At 34.2% G+C, this 17,533-nt stretch overlaps 1 pseudogene; it reads left to right on the top strand.

The window, feature by feature from the left end:
- Window positions 1–15,468, top strand: part of LOC149532766 (uncharacterized) — a 60,312-nt pseudogene extending 44,844 nt beyond the window's left edge.
- Window positions 15,469–17,533: the final 2,065 nt, after the last annotated feature.

Raw genomic sequence — 17,533 nt, 5'->3', positions numbered from 1 at the left:
GTTCACAATGGTTTGCAATACACTAGATTTTTTCCAAGTGATGGACATTTGAGAAGTTATTTTGTAAGCCTAGTAGCAAGCATTTGAATTATGTAAAAAGGGTGTTATGATATGTGTGTGACACTTCCAATTATTTTTTTGTTTATTTTGGTACTAAGAGTATGTTTAAGACATTTAAAATACAAGTTTGTGTTGACATAGATTAAGCAACTTGGTGATGTATGAAAATGTAACCCCACTCAATAACCACCTAAAGAATACTTTCCATAATTAATACAATCTTATTTAATACAATGAATAAGATGATTTCAATATTAGGATTGTGAAAGTGAAACTAAAGAGAATTCTTATTGAAAATGGCAATATCACTTAACAACAATGTGTCAAATCTATTGGCTTTTGATAACATTATTAAAATTTGATATGGATAAGTCCATAGGCTTGTAACAATGGTGTATTTTCCATAGTATATGGCTTTGAGAATTCTTCCTTCAAGATACCTAGTGTTTCCTTTTCACACATTGTCCCATTGGAAATGGGTACCCCCTCTTAAACTAGGTTTTAACTTTTCTTCTTGGTGGTGTAAGTTGTAGCCTCTTTAATTTCTCTTGATCCAATTGAGGAATAATAAATTTGATTTAATTTTGGTTCTCTACATGTAGGGTTTCAACTTTAGAGTATTTCTTGATGTAGAATCATGGTTTTTGTTGGCTCTCAATTGTTTGAGGGTACCATGTCAACAATTTCCAAAATGAATGCTAGTGTGAACTTTTATGCATATATGCCCAGCTTGAATTTTTATTCTTATTATGTGTTTTATGTATTCCACACATTTCTTTTAGCCCATACATTCATCTTAGATCCCTAATTTGTAGTCTATAATCATTTGGTGGGATGTTAGTCTAAGCTATTGTGTTAATCTGCATTCTTTCTTGAGTGTCAAATAGAGTAAACATGTCTATTTTTCATGCATGTATCTTGCAATATATAGAGTTTTGTTACTTCCACTTTAGGGATATTTTTGTTGCACATCATACTACTTTTATTTCAAATTTCAAGTCTCTATGTTAAGTTTTGATAGGTCTCTCCATCCCTCAAAGTCAAGTGTTCCATTTGATATGTTGATCACACTCTATCACAAATCCAACTACCCCACTTTGAGAGCTAATATTTTTTTCCCAAGTGATCTTATTGCTGAAGTTCCTTCACTAGTTCATTATATATTTTGAAAGGGGAGGTTGATTTTGAAAGGGGAGCACCCAAAACCAATGTACACCTACATATTTGGCATGCTCATGTCTGGGCAGTGAATTAGTTAGAACCTTTAACAAGGGGGGTAAGCGGTATTTTTAGGGGTTAAATAATAGAAGTCTATGTTGACTTAATAACATGTGTTCCCAAGGTTATGATTTATCATAATCATAGTAGTGTCATATTTTTCCTTTGAAACATTAGCAGAGCCTGTATTTTAGTTGGGTTGTGTTTTAAATGAGTGGGGGTGTCGTTCAAGAGGGCATCCACACCCAACAAAAAGTTCTACACAGTAGAGAGTCTATGTGATTGCAAGTAGCCATGAGGAGCTGACAAGTTGGAAAGATTTTAATGCACTAGTTTGTGCTTGGCATATTTTGGCAGAAAATTCACTTCAGTTTAGAGACATATTGCTTGTGTGGAGAAGTTTCTTAATATTTTTTAATACCAACACTTACTATAATAAATGTTAAAGTAAAGCCTTTTGACAAGAGGCTTGGCTTGTGTGTGTGGGTCCTAACATTGATGTGGAGGATGATTGTGTGCATTTAGGATAATTTTGTGCAACTATGGCCTGAAAGAGATGAATATGTGGAAACCTAGGAAAGAATAGGAGGCTTATATATGGTACAAAAATTGAGGTTCCCAAGTGGACACGATTGACAAGTAGCAATACATTGCATTCTTGCAAGTTGTCGTGAGTCCCTAGTAATATCATTATGAGAGTGTGGTTGGGTGAAACATGATACAATCAGGCCGACAAGGTCATAATGTGGTGGCTAGCTTCTAAATTACATGTAATTGGCAGGTGAATCTAAGAAGACCACATTGTTTAATAAGCGAGAAAATTCTAGGACACGTATTAACTGTTGAGCAGGAATCAATGGTTGTCACATTGTTGCAATGCAATATGATCAGATACTAATGGATGCAAGAATATTAAATGCTAACACATGTCTCAAGTATCCAAATGAGGTTGAAATTGCATGGCAATGATTAGGATCTCAAAGAAAATCAAAGTGTGCCACGTGGCAGGGCGATTGGAGGCAGTTGGTGATTGTGTAGGGCATTGAAGTGGCAAGCTAAAGGAGCACATGGGTGTTATGCACAAACCAAAGTGTTCCATGTGGCACTGATGATGTGTTGACCTAATTTTGACTGGGGTAGAAATTAGAGAGGAATTAAAAAATTTAAGGTCTCCAAGGAGCAATAAAATAATAATATTTCATGGACTAACCTATAACAATTAAAAGATAACAATTAAAGTATTAAAGAGAAAATAATATAGTTTCCATGAAATTAATAGGGATAAGATTATGTGGGCCCTGCAAATATGATAAATTAAAGTTAAATTTCAACAAGAAGTATAAAGTATATATTAATATAATGAGATATTTTCATAGTTTTTCGATTTGAACCAAGATGGGTTGCACATAGAATGTTAAAATGGGACTACATAGTTAAGCATAATATGTAGTTAAACGAAGGTCTCCTTGAATATAAAATAAAGATAAAGTAAAAATCAAAAGAGCATGCTAAAGGGAATATAACAAAGGTAAAACAACTATTATATTTTAAATTGGTAAATATAATTTTCTATAGTAGAGAATATGAATAAAACCTACAGGAAGCTTGTAATAGATGATTTTGGAGGCATTCTGAAGGCTTCTTGTGCAGTTCAATCAGATGGTTTTTCTCCAAATTTAGTAGGACTTCCTTAAAATGGTATTTTCTACTATTAGAGTCATTTTGGTGGGGTTTTTATTAGAGTTTTTGGAGGAAATTTGGTGGTTTCAATTGGTTGTTTCTTCATCATTCTGGGTCTACATGAGTTTGTTTTAACAAAAAATGATGAAGATCTATTTTTAGTTGTTGAGAGATAAAAGAAAGGTTATTCTTCTATAGATGGATGAAGAATCAAGTGAAAAAATTGTTTGAAATATAGATGGAGTTGGGTGAATCAATTACCACAAAAACAAATCCACAGATCCCTTAGATGTCTTATAAAACTAGTTACTACTATCACTCTGTAGCCACACAAAAAAATGTTGTAACTCAGTAGATGGAATGTATGTTATCTTAATAGAACTTAAACATTCAAAGAGATTTAACATGCATGCATAAAAGAAATAACATGAACACGAGAGACACCATATTTAACGTGGAAACCCAATATGCAAAAAAACCACCAAGTAACTAGCTATTAATTTTCACTCTTCTGAATTGAGCCCTGTTAGGAGCCAACCCTATTAAAGGTTACAAAACACATTATTAGGTGTGACCTTGTTAAAGGATTTAATTAACTTGCTAGGGGTGGCCTTGCTAGAGGACTTTAGAACAATTCAATAGAACTATCCACCTTGTTAGAGGATTTACAAAATGGTTGTTAAACCAACTCTATTAAGAGATTTGGAAATCACTACTACAATTGTGAGAAAATAACAATGAGTTGACCTAAATGAGATGCAACTGAATTGCTGATACAGATCTCTGTTTTACTTCACTAGATCCTCTTTGATCGAATACAACTTTGCTGCTCCTCAAGGATATATGATCATTCTTCAAAATTCACTCACACCTTCTTTACAATCAATGCACTTGCATGCTCACTTATTTCAATTTAGAATTCACAACTTGACCTTTTATTTGTACCTTACAAATTGTCAATTCGGCTCATTTGCAAGTTACAATTACCAATAATCATTACATCATTCGACTACAATCATTACATTAAACAAATAAACTTTATTTCCCAAAACAATGAAAACCTTCATTGGCTGACCCTGCTCAGTAGACACTACTCTAGAAATGATTTCCAGTGTTAACCAACTGAAGCTCGATGAACACTGCAAACTCTACAAAATCCTTTGGAGACTGAGTGAACTCAATAAACATTGACTTTCCTTTGGTGACCTTATGAGCTCAGTAGAAATGAACTTATGCCACAGAAACCTTTGACACCTGAGTGAGCTTGATAGAAATTGTCTTTTTCCATAGAAACCTTCAATGCTTGAGTGAGCTTGGTAGACTCTGTAATTTTCTTTGCTGAACAAATGAGCTCGGTAGACTCTGTCTGATAATTGATATGACATTTGTGTAACATCAAAGACAACACACAATTGAACAATTGTACCCAACAATCTCCCTCTTTGGCATTGATGGCAACACAACATGTCATGGTAGATGAAATTTGAGAAAAAGTCTTTTTCTGACAAAACATTTCTCCCTCTTAGATTTTATGCCACAAACTTCTCAAATACAGTAATCTCCCTCTATGAGGGAATTACATAGCTTCTTTTTCTAACAACAAACTCTCCACAAACAAATTCAAATTTCAGAAAGATATGATAGTATACTCTCCCTCTTTGACAACACATGCCAAAGACAATACAAGCCAAATGAGTAACAATGTACCTTGAGTACTAATTCATATGCAATGTTCCCATAACTATACTGCATCAACTGATAGATCTTTAACTTGGTTCCTATTGATGCATCACTAAAACTGCATTTTAATGAGCTTCAAATAGGGGAATGACCCCTAGCTTACCTCTTAGATACAAGAATGCATCCTTAGGTAATGGCTTGGTGAATATGTTAGCAATCTATTCCTTTGTATGGACATATTCCAATATGATCTCCTTACTCTGCACCAATTCTCTGACAAAATGATATTTTATTGCAATGTGCTTGGTTTTGGAATGCATCACTGGATTTTTAGATATGTTGATTGCACTTGTATTATCACAAAACATAACATCTGGTTCTTTGATCTCAACCTTCATGCCTTCCAATAACTACTTGAACCAAATAATATTAGAATAATTTACTACTACAAAAACATACTCTACTTCTGCTATAGATTGGGATGTACAATATTGCTTTTTACTTGTCCAAGAAACCAATCTCTTTCCAAGAAAGAATGATCCTCCACCTGTACTCTTTTTGTCATCAATGTTTCCTACCCAATCAGCATTAGTAAACACTTTCAAGTCTAGATTACCTCCAAATTTGTACCATAATCCATAATCTTCAGTGCCTTTCAAGTATCTCAAGATCCTTTTGATTGACATCATGTAATTTTCTCTTAGTTTTGCTGAAAATCTTGATACAATACCAACTGCAAGAGCAATATCTAGCCTTGTATGAACTACATACTGTAACTTTCCAATCATTGATCAATATAAGGTCTGATCTACCTCTTTTGATTCATCATCCTTGGTAAGCTTTAGTCCAGTACACATGGGAGTTCCAACTGGTTTACAATCTTCCATACCAAGCTTTTTGAGTATATCCTTGATGTATTTATATTGAGTGATGTAGATATCATTCTTTCTCTGTTGAATTTGAAGACCAACAAAGAATTTAATCTCATCAAACATTGACATCTCAAATTCCTTGTTCATTTTCTCTAAATTTTTTTTGCATAGATCATCATTCCCTATAAACAAAGTATCATCCACAAATATTTCTACCAAACAATCTTGTTAGCTGGTCCTTCCTTGGTATACAAGCTATTTTTATCATTAGTTCTCCAAAAACCAATCTAAATAAGATAGTTATACAATCTTTCATATCATACTCTAGGGGCTTGTTTTAGACCATATAATGCTTTGTGTAATTTGTAGACCATGTCCTTCTTGTCTAGATCAAAAAAACCTTCAAGTTGTTTAATGTAGACTTCTTCATCCATAATACCATTGAGAAATGCAGATTTGACATCCATTTGATATACCTTAAATCCTTTGTGTGTAGCATATGCAAGTAAGGTCCTGACACCTTCCAATCTTGCAATAGGAGCAAAAGTCTCTCCATAGTCTATTCCTTCTTCTTGAGAGTAGCCTTTACATACCAGTATAACTTTATTTCCTGATACCTTACCATCTTTATTTAACTTAATTCTGAATACCCACTTAGTTCTAATCACATTTTTATCTTTAGGCCTAGGTACAAGAGTCCATGTTTTGTTCTTCTCTATTTTCTCTATCTCTTCATTCATAGCCTCAATCCAACTTTCATTTTCTAATGCATCTTCGACATTTATGGGTTCAAAATCAATAAGTAAACAAGTACCTTTTAGCTTACTTCTTGTCATAGTACCTTTAGATTTATCTCCAATAATCTGATCTAGTGCATGATGTCTCCTGACATACTTGGCCAATATAGGTTCCTTGCTTTTTGATTGAGTTCCACTGTCTTCATCTTGTATTTCAATTTTTGGTTGATCTGACTACTACTTGGGTCCTTCAGACTCTATAGGCATTGGCTCGATAGCATTTGAATGTGATTTGGGTTCCTACAACTCGGTTTGAACTTCTTGCAACTCGATGACTAAGGACTCGGGAGTTGAAGTTTCCTAATTGACAGATGTATCTAGCACTGTATCAGGTTTAATGAAAATAAATCTCCTATAATCTTTTGGTTCCTTTTTGCTTTCTTCTTCAGTCCTCTTTGCAAACTCATCAACTTTCACATGTGCACTTTCTATGACTTTGTGAGTAGACAAATTCAAACATCTATATGCCTTACTTTTGCAAGAATATCCTAAAAATATGCCTTCATCACCCTTCACATCAAGTTTTATTTTTCTAGATTCTTTCAAGATATAACATTTACTTCCAAATACTTTTAGGTAACTTACATTGGGTTTATAGCCATACCATAACTCATAGGGGGTTTTGAATGAGTCCTTCAATTGTACTCAGTTCAAGGTATGAATTGTAGTGCTGATAGCTTCCTTCCAGTATTTGATAGCAATGTTCTTTTCAATCATTAGAGTTCTTGCACAGTCCATGATAGATCTATTTCTTCTTTTAGCTATTCCATTCTGCTCGGGAGTTCCAAGAGCTAATACCTTTCTTTTGATTCCTCTTTCAATGCAAAAGTTATTTAACTCATGGGAGATGAATTCACCACCTCTATCTGATCTCAAAAATTTTAGTCTTTTTTATGTTTCCTTTCTACTCTAGCAAAATACCATTTGAACTTCTCAAATGCTTATGATTTCTCTCTCAGATACATGACAGTCATCATTCTAGAGTAATCATCAACAAAAAGAATGAAGAACTTTTCTCTAGTATAGCTCTCAATTCCACACAAATTAGTATGCACAATTTCCAAAACTTCTTCAAACTGATAGTTTTTACTTTTAAAGCTAGTATTTCCCATCTTTCCAATCTGACAATTCTTGCATAGATGAACATCAGGTTTCTTTATACTAGGAATGCCTCTTACTTTCCAAAATTTGCTCATTTTCACCAGGTTATCAAAATTCACATGACATAACCTTATGTGCCATAACCAACTTTCTTCAACTTGAGCAATAAAACATGAACATTCACCAAGTTCATGATAGAACAAATTACCTTTTGTTTGTATGCTTGATCCAATCAGCCCTCCTTTGTCATCCAACAATCTTGCCTTTCCATGCATGAATTCCACCTTGAATCCTATATTGAGTAGTTGTGCCACACTCAACAGATTGTGTTTTAGACCTTCAACCCAATAGGCATTATCACATACAAGCTCTTTGGTTAGTGAGATTCTTCCTCTTCCTTTTATGCAACAAGGTTCATTATTACCAAACCTCACACTGCCACCATCATAGTCTTCAAATTGTTCAAACTTAGTTTTGTCACCAGTCATATGATGAGAACAACCACTATCTATGATTCATGTATCATTTTTTCTTACATGAGAGATAAGTGTCATCTTATCTTCCTCATCATTATTAGATTCATCTTTCATAGGAATGTAAACAATTTCATCTTCACTATTGTCAGAATCCATAGAATCCTTAGCCATGAAACAAGCTTTTTTTACCTTTGTCCTTGAATGATTTGAAGTCTTTCTTGCCATTGCACTTGTGACCTTTCTTCTCATCCTTGTTTTGCTTTTTTGGGCACCTAGCTACAATATGACCAATTTCCTCACATAAAAAATAGATTAGAGGAACCTTACCTTTGTATTTTCCTTTGCCTCTAGAATATTTCCTTGCAAGTAGAGCTTCAACCACCTCAAGATCACTGTCAGAACTCTGTTTTGTTTCTTCCTCAAATTTTGACTGAGATTCCTTTATCTTTTTTCCTTTTTCTTTGAGTGAAATCTTGGCTTCAAATGCTGATTCAATGTTCTTAGAAGCTGGAACATAGTTGTCATAGTTATCTAGCTCAAATGTAGTCATCTTCCTACTATGGCTTCTAAATTTATCTTATGATTTTCTTCATATCTTCTTTCTTGAATTACAAAAACTCTAATTGCATAAATGGGAAGCAATATTCTAAGAACTTTACTTGTAACTATTTCTTCCTTAATATCTCCTCCAAAAACTTTGACTGCACTGATGCTTGCTTTGACTCTTTCAACATACTTAGCAATGTTCTCATCCTCTCTCATTCTCATCTAATTAAATTGCTCTCTTAGACTTTCTACTTTTGCTCTCCTCACATTGTCATCTCCTCCATAGATATCTTTCAACTTGTTCCACATTTCAAAGGTAGTTTTACAGTCCTTAATATCATCAAATTCTTCATAGCTTAGGGTTGATGCAATCTCTATCATCATTATGTTATGAGTCTTCTTCTCAGCAATGTCATTGATAGATAGTGTACCAGCAAGTGTTGTATACTCTTCATCAAGATATTTCAATCCTATATCTCTAATGGAAGCCAGATGGAGTCTCATGATACCTTGCCATGCTTAAAAGTTATCCTTGTTAAGCCTTGGAATTTCCCTCTTGTAAGACAACCTGATCTTTAGCTTAGATCCTTGGCATACTTACTGCAAGCACCAAAAGCTCTGATACCAATTGTTGGAAATATAGATGGAGTAACTGAGAGGGGGGGGCGGGGTTAGATCAGTTACCACAAAAAAAATCCACAGATCCCTTAGATGTCTTATAAAACTAGTTACTACTGTCACTTGGTAGCCACACAGAAAAATGTTGTAACTCAGTAGATGTACTATATGTTATTTTAATAGAAATTAAACATTCAAAGAGATTTAACATGCATGCATAAAAGAAATAACATGAACATGAGAGACACCAAATTTAATGTAGAAACCCAATATTGGAAAAACCACCAAGTAACTAGCTATTGATTTTCACTCTTTTGAAGTGAGCCCTGTTAGGAGCCAACCCTATTAAAGGTTACAAAACACATTGTTAGGTGTGACCTTGTTAAAGGACTTAATCACCCTACTAGGAGTGGCCTTGCTAGAAGACTTTAAAACAATTCAATAGAACTATCCACCTTGTTAGAGGATTTACAAAATGGCTATTAAACCAACTCTATTAAGAGATTTGGAAATCACTGCTACAATTGTGAGAAAGTAACAATGAGTTGACCTAAATGAGATGCAACTGAATTTCTGATATAGATCTTTGTTCTGCTGCACTAGATCCTCTCTGATCGAATAAAACTTTGCTACTCCTCAAGGATATCTGATCCTTCTTTAAAATTTTCTCACACCTTCTTTACAATCAATATACTTGCATGCTTGCTCATTTCAATTTAGAATTCACAACTTGACCTTTTATTTATACCTTACAATTTGTCAAGTTGTCTCATTTGTAAGTTACAATTACCAATAATCATTACATTAGTCGGCTACAATCATTACATTAAAAAAATAAACTTTATTTTCCAAAACAATAAAATCGTTCATTGGCCAACCCTGCTTAGTAGACACTACTCCATAAATGATTTCCAGTGTTAACTAACTAAAGCTCGGTGAACATTGGAAACTCTGCAAAATCCTTTGGAGACCAAGTGAACTTGGTAAACACTGACTTTCCTTCGTTGACCTTGTGAGCTCGGTAGAAACTAACTTATGCCACAAAAACCTTTGATGGTCGAGTGAGCTTGATAAGAACTGTCTTCTGCCATAGAAACCTTTGACGCCCGAGCTAGCTCGGTAGACTCTGTGATTTGCTTTGCTGACCAACTGAGCTTGGTAGACTCTATCTGATAACTGATATGACATTTGTGTAACATCAAAGACAACACACAATTGAACAATTGTATCCAACACAAATGGCATAATCAAACCAGATTTGAATTCCTCTTCTTTTATATCTTCTTCTTTTTTCTCATTCTCAAGGGTTGGTTCTAGACTTTAGACAAGTTCCAAATCTATGTTTTCATTCTAGCAAGATTGTAATGAGCAACACTGTGATACTCTTCTATTGAGTAGATCAAATGGAATCTTGTTGAGTTTATGTTAGTATTTTGAGTATTTTGAGTTGTATTGATATTGTATGACATAGATAGCATATCATGAATCTTAATGGAAATAAAGTTTTATTTCATGTCTCTCCTATGTGTTATTAATCAAGTCTAAAGTAAATGAATCAAGGGTTCATGTTACTTGGTGTCCTTTTTTGAGATATGTAGTTGTCTATTTGTATTTGATTCAAAGAGTGAATTGATTTGCTTAATAGAAATTGCACGTTAATTAAGTTTGCATAAGGATTTAATAAGAAGGATGAATTAAGATTATTGATACAGAAATGTTGCAAAGCACTAGTTTCTTAAATCTTGTGTTATTGAATAAAGTATATTAATGAAGAATATACAATCTAAAATTTATTTCACTCATATATTATGAATGGTTGCTACATAATCCCACTTGTCTTTCTCACAAGCATTCATAATTAACAGTGGTGATTCAAAAATTATCACTAAGCTAAAAGAAGTATTTTTGCACCCAAAACCTATAGCCTAAGAAGAGAAATGGGATACTTATCCTCGTAGTAATAAAAAAAGGCACCCCATTTAATATAGACAATGAAATTTTTTAAGAATATAAAATTGAGGTTTTCATCAAAACAAATATGACAAATAGCTATTTTCCCAAGATCGAAAGTTAGACACTACTCCTTTGTCAGTGGGTTAAAAGAAAATAAGTTGCTTGATTTTGAGATAAAAAGGTAATAATATTGTTGAAGATAGAAATCACAAGATTGAGGGCTTTTCTAAGAAGAGAAAAGAAACCTCTCATCAGAGTTAATATTATGCAACCTTCTTGAACAAAACACAATGGATCTTGCTGTGGTTTGAAGGATCCACCATCCCTATGTGCATAATGATTTTTTCACTTTTTAATGTTCCACTATTGGCTTATAAAGTAATCCTCAAAAATCCAACAAATTTTTTCATCAAAAAAGTTTGTGTTCATTCCAACACATAGTTTGTAAGAGAAGAAGTAAACCTTGTAGATTTGTCCCATTGAAGTAAACCCACCAAACTATATAGCTCAACATTCACAACTTATGGTGCAAATTAATCATTGATTTCATACCAAAATTCAAAATGAGCATTACACAGTTGTTGTGTAACTCATAAAATATGAGGAAATGTCATGTCACTTCATCATAATCGGGTACTTAGAGATGGCTTTGAAACAATGAATATGTTATCACTATAAATAGCAATTAAATTCAACTTTATATTAAGTAGATTGAAAGAATGTACTCTAGAGTTAGACTTGGTTTTTCAATGAGGTGGGCTCTTTATGAGATTTAAGACATTGACTTAAGTTCTAACCAAAAAAGAAGTTAGATTGGAAAACAGTCTTCTAGGGTGGATTTGGGTTTTTCAAAAGGGGTTGTGATTGTTATGAGATTGGGCATTCAATTTGATCAAACCAAAGAGACTTATAAAAAATTAAGATATATGAACTCTATTTTTTTCTCTTCTCCTAACATTTTAGATGATGAAGTATTTCTTGGAATAGTAAATGAGATGAGAATCATAATAACTAAAAATTCCACAATAGACCAATGATGTATGCAAGTATCTACATAAGCATAGACATGAAAGGCCTTCTTAAGAAGATAGCTTGAAGACCTTAAATTATATAACTATGAGAATCCACATTTCAAGTTTAACAAGCCCTATGAGTAGGTCTAATTTTAATAACAAATAAGACAACGAGAATATATCTAACAAACTAACAACTGAAGAAATAAAAAAAATGTTGGAGAATTTGTCAGAATAGTTTTTCTAACACTGAAGAATGAAATGAATGTGCATATAATTCCTCCACCCAATACAAGTTGGCACTAGAGAAAAAAATTGAAAGGAAAAATGAAAATTAATAAATAAACATTGTAAAAAGAGAACTATAATAAATTCAGAAGGAACACATCACACAAGGATCATGGTTGGTCACAAAAAATTAGATAATTATGTTCAACTAAAATCTACCAATAATGGTTCAAAAGGGCCTTAACGAACATGAAAGATATCTTTGAGATCCATCCATTTTTTTCATAGTTTGAATATGATATCTTAGGAAATTAAATCATGTAAAGTATGCTACCTAAACATCATTATCATCATTATCATGTGGAGGAATGAAGGCAAATGGGGCTTAACAAAGAAATCCACTCTGACAAAGAATAAGAAAATAGGTTAATAACTATCTATATCTGAAATGCCTTTATAATTCATTAAATCCTAGATAAACAACAATAATTATCTACCAAACATCACAAGGTTGTCAAAAATCCTTTGTAGGTCCTACAAATTGAGAAATTATATCCCTATGAGAATAGCCTCTAGAAGCGTGTGTTCAGGAAAGCCACATCACTGATTATTGCAGGGGTATTTGATCATTATTTTGCAAACACATGGGGTCGTTGAGTTGGAATGCCTAAGATACCATGACACAGATACAATTTGAAAGGAGGTCAATTGGACCATGTTAGAGAGGGGGAGTTGTAGATCAAAGAGAACATCATTGTTTGCAAATGCAAAAGTATTTTTATAACAGAGACTCCATGTTGGAGGTTGGCATGGTCACAAAAACATGGTAAGGGTCAATCCACCACATGGAAAAAGAGTCCACATGATCACACAAGGTCATGAGGAGATCACAAGTTGGGAAGATTTTAACATGATATTTTGTTATTGACATATTTTGGCAAAAAATGCAAAGGGGTCTGGTCTCATATTGCTTGCACGATGAAGCTTCTTAGGGTGTAGTCCCATAGGGGGGCTTCAGGATCTATTTTTATGGAGTGGAAGGTCCCATGAAGTGATATAAAAAAATGTTACAGGATTAAATAGAATCTTCTCTTGAAAAATAGTTGCCCCTACTTTTTAGGGTGCAAATTTGAGCAGGTGGAAAAGGTAGGGGGCTAGAGATTGCCCACTCGCTTAGGATTTTTATTTCCCACTTGTAAATTGAATATGTTTTTAAATTTTTATCGATATTATTTTTAAATGATTTAGTTATGTAAATTAAAAATGCAGTTCATGAGACCACCAGCTTCCATAAATTATGGAGGTTAAACTTTTAAGCATAAACTCCACTTCAAGATTCATGGGACCTCCCACTTTAAAATTATCCTAAAAAGTCTCAGTAGCACCTGTTGAATATTTTTAGGAAGCCCCTCCATGGGACCGCACCATTAGTGTTTTTTAATACCAATTTTTTCTATCGTAAATGTCAAAGAAAAGGGTTTTGACAAGAAGCTTGGCTTGCATGTGTGGGTCCTAATGTCAACATGAAGGATGATTTGGCATACACGCAGGAGAATATTATGCAATTGTGGTACCAACAGAGATGATGACATGGAAACCTAAAAATGAATAGGAGGCTTACATGTGGTATGTGGATTGAGGCAACCAAGTCGACAAGATGGACAAGTGACAACACATCACATTCTCCCAAGATGTGGTGGGTCTCGAATGATGTTAATGCAAGAATGTGATGGGTGACATGTGGCACAAAAGGACCAACAAGGTGGTAATGTGGTGGCTAGTTGGAAATTAAGGTGTAATCAAACAACAAATATAAGAGCACCGCATGGAATTAATTGGTGAACAAATTGTGGGACTAGCATTAATGGTAAAACAAGAATCAATGGTCGTCACATTGTCACAACAAAAGATGCTCAAACATTAATGGATGTGAGAATACAAAATGTTGACACGTGTCTCAAGTGGCAAGGTAAGGTTTATGTTGTGACAATGACTAGGATCTAGGAGAAAATCATATTGTACCATGTAGTGGGGCAACCAAAGGATGTTGGTGACTATGTAGGGTGCTGAAGTGGCAAGTTGCTAGAGCACATGGGTTTCAATGCTGGACCAATCAAAGTATTCCATGTGGCACTGACAGTACATTGACCTGAGTGTGACTAGGTGAAACAATAGAGGGAAATTCAAAATTTGAAGGTCTCCAAGATACATTAAAATAATAATATTTCATGGAGTAGTGTGCAACAATTAAAGGATAACAAGTCAAGTATTAAAGGGGAAGTCTTGCTGAGTGCAAGGCCCCTGGCATCTAAAAAGGGATGAGGCTACAATCATGCCCTGATGTAAGGCGCCCAAAATTTGAAAAGGGATGAGGCTAAAATCATGCCCTAGATGGAATGAATACCCCTAGTCCATCCTTTCTTCTTAACCAAAGAGGCTAGGCAAAAAATTCTAAACCTCCATACAAAAATTTACATCAACTTTAATCCAAAATTCTTCCAACATAGTTATGATGAAAAAAGGGAATAAAAAAAATCATTCTTATGAAAACTAACACAATTTTTTCTTGTTAGAACCCCTTATAGAGAAGCTTTCATTCAAATCCTCCAATTTTTGAGAAAATTTCAGGGTGCCCAAAGCCTATAGATGTAGATCTCATGATCAAGAGGATGATACAAAACCCTCATGGAATAAGAAGCTCATCATTCAGGTTACAAAATAGCTGGAAGACATCAAGCTAAAGATTGAAATTATTCATGAAAATCCCTTCGAGGAGACAAAACTCCTGATTGGGATGGCCAGGGTTCGACTCTCAAAAATCCTGGATGAAGTAGGGTTCGATTAGAGGCAAGAATGAACCCTCAAATTGAAGTGCACCTTGGGTCACCTGCAAGGTAAACTTGAAATCACAATCTGTCTGAGGGAAAAGAGATGGCCAGAGCAGCAGTACCCTTATCCCTAGCCCTATGGAACAAGGGAGTATGCCCTTGACCCTTATTTATCCTAGTGGCACCTTTATACTTATGATTCTAACCCTCCTCAATAATACTCTTATGATACTGACCCTCCTTTAGGGTACCCTAGTGGACCTTATGGGGACCATTATCCACAAGGTGCCCCTATTTCTTATGGGGGTTCTTTTGGCTATAGTAGTGGACCTTCTTATGGTGAGCCCAAGAGTAGTAATAGAGTAAATTGGATTTTTGCAATTTCTCTATTTACTTAAGTTTACTTAGGTGAGTTCAGTTTATTTATTTAGGCATTATTGAGATATTTAATTAGACATATATTTAATTCTTCATAGGAATTAAATGAATGTCTTCATTTCTCACATGCCACCTACCTTTGGCAGGTGCCTAACTTTGACTCTTGCCTATATAAACAGGCTATCTCATATGTAAAAGATGACCAAGATGGCTTAGACCAACAGATATTGAACATATTGTAATATTGTTCTTATTTGGTGTTCATGCTTCAATTCTTCTTGTAGCTTGTGTTTTGCTTTTGGATTATAATGCTGGCTCCTATGGGATTTGTTATACAAATTCTAATATGGTATCAAAGCTGTTCCTACAAATTCTAACATGGTATTAGAGCCTCATATCTGAAAACTACTCACTCGTATTTGAAGATCTTTGGAGTGTTTGAATGATCAAAAGGATTTAGAGGATTTTAGTTGGATATGCAGAGGAGCTTCTATTCGAAGCACCTTGGCCCAAACAAACCTCATAATTCGATTCCTAGCATGTCAAAACCCTTAACATGTGAACCAAGGTGATTTTTTTTTTTTAATAATTTTTTTTGCATTTCACCATTTTTTGTTGAAATATTTATTGCACCATATGCATGTGCAAGTTTTTTATTTATTTAAAAATGTATATTTCTATATTTTTAAATAAATAAAAGCATTTTGTGGACACTTTTTTTGTGTAAATTTTGCATATATATATATATATATATATATTTGTGTGTGTGTGTGTTTTAACAAAAAAATTTGAAAGATGGACTCCCCCACCATGACCCACGCCACCTGCTACCATTGTCATTGTAGCCCGCAACTCTTCCTGGACACTGAGGCTCAGACCCCTAACCTTCGGTGGCCCTGCTCAACTAGCGGCTTGCTCCTCCACAAGCTCTCTACTCAAGTTGCCCAACAAACCTTATCGACATCTATTGTTTTCACGACACTCGAGTTTTCCTTTTCTGGTAGCCGAATTTTTTTCTGATAAAGGAGGTGATTTTTCTGGTGATGATCATATGGCCATCAAATTGTTTTCCATATACTACTAATGCTATGATGACATCAACACTATTTAGGCCTTCTACATGTCTTTTTAAGCCATAAGGAGCAACATTCAATTTTTTATTCATATCTTGAGCATTCAGACTCTATTTTCTAAAAAAGAGATATAATCGGAAAGTTGGTTTTGAGCCCATCATGATGGTGTTGGTTTCATCAGATATTTATTCTATTTAAATACCTATTTTCACTATCAAAGGCTGAAATTTATTTTTCTACATTTCGAATATTGTATCTTGTTCATCTGAGCTTCATTTTTGACCAACAAAAAAAGGCATTGGAAAGCTCTTTGTAGTGTTCTATTCCAATCTTGTTTTCTTGGCAATTGTATAAGCACTAAATTGTAAAGTGGAAAAATAATTGCATCTTGGGGGGTGATCCTTGATCTAGTGAAAAGGGGGGTTGTCTCATGCACTTTTTCATACTCTTGATGCATTCCATCATTTGGGGAACTTAATCATGTCTCATGAATTATTAATCCTTTTATTGTTAAGCTAAACTTAGAAAACTATATGTTATGGAAACAAGGGATAATGAATCATTATCTTGAGCAAGATCTACTGCCCTATCTCCTAGGATGTGTTCCTAAGCCAAGCAATTATGAACATAAAATAGCATGGTGGAATTGTAATGACATGGCCTATGGACTAATATGTCTTACTATATTTGAGGACATTTTACATCATATTGAGCACATAGAGTGCCCTTTCATTTCTTGGACCATCATCTAAAAATCATATATGAAAGTGATGTTTCCTTAGATAGCCAAGCTTCTATGGATGATATTGAGGCTTCTATTGCCCCATCTCATTTGGATGCATCTCACTTGGATAATTAGTTTGGTGATCCTTCTTCTATTGTTGCTTCTACAAAATTGAGTGTTGCTTCTTTGAAAGCTTCCAATGATTCTTTGTAGTAGATTATTTCGTGTCTTCTAGATATTGTTCCTTCAGACGACTTCCTTATAGACATTGTAGGATTATTTGTGGAA

Source organism: Cupressus sempervirens, chromosome 10, assembly GCF_028749045.1.
Source record: "Cupressus sempervirens isolate cs-2001-9-10 chromosome 10, ASM2874904v1, whole genome shotgun sequence".
In the NCBI taxonomy this organism is placed as follows: Eukaryota; Viridiplantae; Streptophyta; class Pinopsida; order Cupressales; family Cupressaceae; genus Cupressus; species Cupressus sempervirens.
The sequence above is the reverse complement of the archived record's forward strand: the minus strand, read 5'-3'. Positions and strand labels throughout refer to the sequence as shown.